Source organism: Micromys minutus (genome assembly GCF_963924665.1).
Source record: "Micromys minutus genome assembly, chromosome: 22".
NCBI classification, from domain to species: domain Eukaryota; kingdom Metazoa; phylum Chordata; class Mammalia; order Rodentia; family Muridae; genus Micromys; species Micromys minutus.
Window position 1 is genome coordinate 41,891,022 of NC_137957.1, and position 5,343 is coordinate 41,896,364.

The window sequence follows — 5,343 nt, forward strand, 5'->3', positions numbered from 1 at the left end:
TTTCTTTTTAATTTTGAGGCACGAACTTGTTGTGCCTTGAAGCCTTAATCTTCCTGTGTCAGTTTTCCAAGTGTTAGAAGGATCCAAAAGCAGCGCAGGTTTATTGTCTGTTCATCTTCACAGCCCCGGGCTAGCATCTCAGATCTGCCTCTGATGTTTTCCCAGCATGACTTCCCGGTGCGGCTAGCATCTCAGACCTGCCTCTGATGTTTTCCCAACATGACTTCCCGGTGCGGCTAGCATCTCAGATCTGCCTCTGATGTTTTCCCAGCATGACTTCCCGGTGCCTCCTCTACACTGCCTCCATCTCTGTTTACATTTATTGTTCACGTTACGTGTCAGTATCATCCTCCCCCTCACAGGTCCTCCCCCCACTCCACCTTCCTCTTCTTTCTTGAGAAGGGAGAGTCCCCCTCTGGTCCTCACCCCTCCGTTAAGGACTCTTGTGATTACATTAGTTCCACCCAGGTAAGCTCTCATCCCAAGGTCGTTTATTCTGTCTGCAAGTTTCCCTTTTCTTCATGTCAAGTCAGGTATTTGTAGGCTCTGGGAACCGAGGAGGATCATCTCTGGGTGCCACTCTTCTGTCTGATAATGTTGATGTCTCCAGCCGAGCAGCCATATGCATCCTCGAGTGTCACAGTGGCCAGAGTCCTTGCCCCTCTGTGCATCTATTCTGTCCTGCATTCCTGAACTCTGACTACTCTCAACCTTTGTCACTACCTGTCTTAGTGGGTCCTCTGACCTATTAGCTCATGTCACTTGCAGTATTTAAACAGTCAAAACTGCACGCCAAGCCCAGAGTCTCTCTCTTAGCCTGTGGATCAGGACGCCACTCTCAATGACTTCTCCAGCACCATGTCTGCCTGCATGCTGCTATGTTCCCCTACATGATGATAATGGACTAACCTCTGAAATTGTGGGCTAGTCCCAAATTGAATGCTGTGTTTTATAAGAGTTACCTCGGTTGGGGTGTCTCTTCATAGCAATAGAACGGTGATCAGTAGAGAGTTAGTACCAGGGAGCGGGATGTTACTGTGACAAGTTTGATCATGCTGTTTGTTGGAGGAACATGGAAGACTCTGGATCGGAAAAGTATTTGAACTCTTTAAATGGGGCTTCCTGGGCCATCCCAGCAGGAGCATGGGAGACAGCAGTGCTGAGAGCCATTGTAGGTTATGATGACCTGGCTGAAGAGGTTTCAGAGGGGAAGGGGAAGACTATTAGTAAGTGACCTAGAGATCGTTCTTGTGATATTTTGGGAAAGACTGTGGCTGGTTTCTGCCTCGTCACCCCAATCTGCCTATGGCTCAATAAAACAGTTCTTAATTACTGGAACTGGTAAAGAAGATTCCAAGTCAGCCTAGTAGTGACTGTTGTATGGCTGTCACTCTCACGCAGATCTACAATTAAAAGGAGCAAGGCGGACATGGAAAAATACAAGAGGTACAGTTTAAGAAAAGGAGCACCAGGAAGTTAATGCAGTTAAGTCCACTGTTCAGGGATTACATGTTTAAAGAAGAGCCTAGTGCTGAATGGAATAAAGCAAACGGTAACCTCTGCCCAAGACCCACTCAGCTAAGCTTCCACGTTATAAAAAGAAATTAAAGAAAAACTTGAGTAGCGAAGGAATCCATCAACAGCAGAACGCTGAATGCAAACATAATTGAAGGAGAGGGCCAAGTCTCAGCCCCAGCAAACAGCGGAAATTGGCAGCGTCAGCCACACGGTTCTGTCTTTAGAGTCCAGGATACAAGAAAGGGATTGTGGGATTATCCTCAGTGACTAAGGAAAGCTTCTGAGATCAGGCGAGTGTCATAGGTTCCCCGCAGAGACCTGGAGGGATCATTGCATGAGACTTTAAAGATGAAGCCTGGATTGTGTTGGAGACCCCACGGTGTTGGCATCGCCAGAATTGTGGGCCACCTGCCAAGGAGAGCTGCTAAACACGGAGTGAAAGCAGCCAAGGAGAGAGAAATGTGTGTAGTCAACAAAGCTGGAAGGAGTTGGAAAACTGAAGAGCACTTTGACATCAGATACGTGTGATGAGAATTCTGGAATTTTGGTGTCTTTAAAAAATACAGAAATGTCATAAAAGTATGTTTTCATTTTCATCCCAGGTATGGGGTATGGGGTTCTTCAGATTGTCCACAGCAAGCGACGGTCTCCTCACCCTCCACCTTGATCTCCCTCTCCTGGAGGATCTGCCCTCTGTGTCCCCGCTCCTTTTCTTACACCTCCAGCCATTTACTTCTTGTTTCCTGCTTCTCTTCACTGAACTCACTTCTGTCTCACGCCTCTATTCCTTTGTCCTCAGAGAGCTTTTTAAAACATCAGTGAGATCATGCCTCCGCTCCCTCATTAAAACCGCTCAGTGGTTTCCCACTCCGCTTAGAGTAAATTCTAGTTTTCTCAGCACGGCCGGGATGATGGGGCCACTCTTGGACATTATTCTAAGCCACAGGCTCTCCATCCTTCAGTTGGAGTGGTGCTTCTCTGAGTTCTTGGATTACGTCACACTTTCTTCGCTGAAGCCTTGGTAAAAACTGCTCTCTGTGTAGAAACAGAGCCCTTATTCCTTTCTTGGCTAAAATCTTACCATTCTCCAGATTTATGCCTTTCTTACAGGAAAATAATTCCATTCAAGTTAAGTCTAATGTCGGCCCCTGTTATTTTTCGCTTGAGAGATTTTGTTTTTGGCTCCAAAGCACTGGCGTGGTCTAAAGCCATACAGTGATTCGTCTGGTCCCATCTCAGTCTTTAGTGGTGTTTGTTATTAGCTCTGTAAGGACAGTAAGATGGTCACCATGTTGATCTTAGTTATGGTGACTAGTTCAATAAAGGATGTGGATAAATGTTTACTGAACACATGAACGCGTGTAATATCACACGAAACAAGATATATCCTGAAATAAGAAATAGGACTGAATGGGACTCGTGGGCTGAGGACACGCCTCAGAGTAAAAACACTTTGGATAAGGACTTACGTTCTACTATTCAGCAGCTGTGTAAAAGCAGTGCTGGCTTGTACCTGGGCAGAACTCCAGCGTGGTGGAGTGGAGACAGGAGCATCCTTGGTATCTGCTGTAGCCTCTGTGCGCACGTGCACATCACATACGCAAACCACAAATTTATGAAGACTTATTCTGTCCCGCGCAACCGTCTCGCCTGCAAGAACGACGCGGCACACAAAATAGAATCCTTCTGCGGTAAACTTTATTAATCTGGAAAAACCGGTACTTGCTTCACGTAACGAAAAAGACGGAGAAAACCAAGAGATCCAAGGAGACGAACAGGACGAACAAGCTCCACGAGACGGCCGAAAACCAACGGGAGAAAGAGAGGAAGAAGAGAGGAAGAGAGAGAGAGCTATGTAGCTCGCCCCATTATAAAGGGATCAGTCCTTGCCTTGGACGCGGAGCCCCCTGATTGGTTGAAACTCACCAGGCCCTATGACGCCACGGGAGAGGCGGAACTCATGAAGCGGAAGTTACCCAGCCTGTGCGCACATGGCTTGTTTACTGCTAACTCCAGCCAGATATCAGCGCCATCTTGTAATGGCGAATGCGTGGGAATGTGTGGGCGGCGCCCCACATTATTCTAGCAAAAAGAACCCTATGTTGTATACTCTGGCTTCAAGTCTTGATGTGGCTGTATCCAAGTTTTTATCTTCACTTATAATCATACATTTGTTAGTGGAAGAAGTCTACGTTATATTTAACGAAATCCTGTCGGTCTTGTAATTTTTCAGATTTTGTCAAATGCTCTGCAACTGTGTCTCATCGTAGATTTCCTAGTAAAGTGTTCCTATGCCTTTATGTGTCATCTCATTTTATTTTCACATCAGGTATCTGAGGGTGATGGTGAGACCGTTTTTTCTGATATACTTTTAGGTTCCAAGAAGTTGGCACCATCATGCCCATGTAGCTGCTTTTATGTTGAAGCAGGAGCTGAGCCCAGATGGACCCCGTACTTTGTATTACCGTAATGCAGTTTTGATGGTGAGTTTAATATTCTCAGCTTACGCATTGTGTTTGCTCATGAAAGATTCCCATCAGGATTGGAGTGCAGTTTGGGTTTGGGGTCACAGGAGAGTTTGGGTTTGGGGTCACAGGAGAGTTTGGTTTTGGGGTCACAGGAGAGTTTGGGTTTGGGGTCACGTGAGAGTTCTTGTTTTGTTTTTATTCAGTCTAAAGGGAGTGGGACCTGATAACCAAAAATCCTATTAAGGCTGGTAAAGAATTGAAGGCAGCTTCTCCAGTAAGACAGGGAGAAAGAGAAAAACAAATTAGGTGTCCCCCCAGGGTCGAAGTGCCTCCCTTCCCCCAGGCATGATGTGCTGCTGGTCCAGACTGAGGCTAAGACTCAGGGAAGGATGGACGGGAGGAGATCAGGGTAAGTGAGTGAGAGAAACATTGAAGTTGTTCTGCAGACCAGGGCCAGGGCTGACCACCCACCTATTCTTGGTATGAAACTGGCTTACAAGACAGCTAGGTTATACTTAAAAAACTGGCTCTCTGTATCCAGTCTGGACAGTTATAAAACCCTCAAATAAATAGTGTATACAGTAGCTTTTCATAGCTGAGGATCTGCTATGACATACCCGAGTACTCCTTTATTGCAAATTAGTTTATTTATTTATTGAGGTATCATGGGTCAAGCCCAACACCTTGCTGGACAAGCGTTCTGCAGGCGAGACATCCGTAGAGCTAAAGAAATATTTTAGAGGTAGTGTACGTGGTTATATTTCTGTTATTTCAGGAATGCTGTCTGTTTGTCGTACCAGAAGAATTTGAAAGCATGTGACTTTTGCTAAAGTTCAAGTGACTGACCATTGGACCCAGATTCTTCATTTCTTTCATAAAACTGATTCTGTTGAATTTTCCATAAAAATGCAGCTGCTGAATATTCTTGGGACAGCTCCTTTGTGAATGTGCCACTGTTCTGGGTGTGCACACGCCTTATAATTGTAGCTTTCTTTTGTTGGTAGTCGGCAGCTCCAACTGTTAGAGCCCTTGTCTGATTATGTGGAACTTCATTTTAATGGGAACAGCTTCTTTGCTGCACCCCCCCACCCCAAGAAATGGTCTCGGAAGCTTCATACTGTGAACCTTTGTTGGGGACAAAGGGTTATTTATGCTAAAGGAAAATGTATTCCCGGCTGAATTAACTGGTGGGAAGAATACATGCTCACTTGTGCCTTGGCCTTTTGCTGTGGCAGAGAGGAGAAATGCCATCAGAAAGGGCATTCTGTGCTCTCTGGTCTTCCTCGAGGAAAGTGGGACATGATGCGAAGCCCTTCAGTGAGCTTGTTTGTTCCTTAGCGCAGTGTCTAGTGGGCAC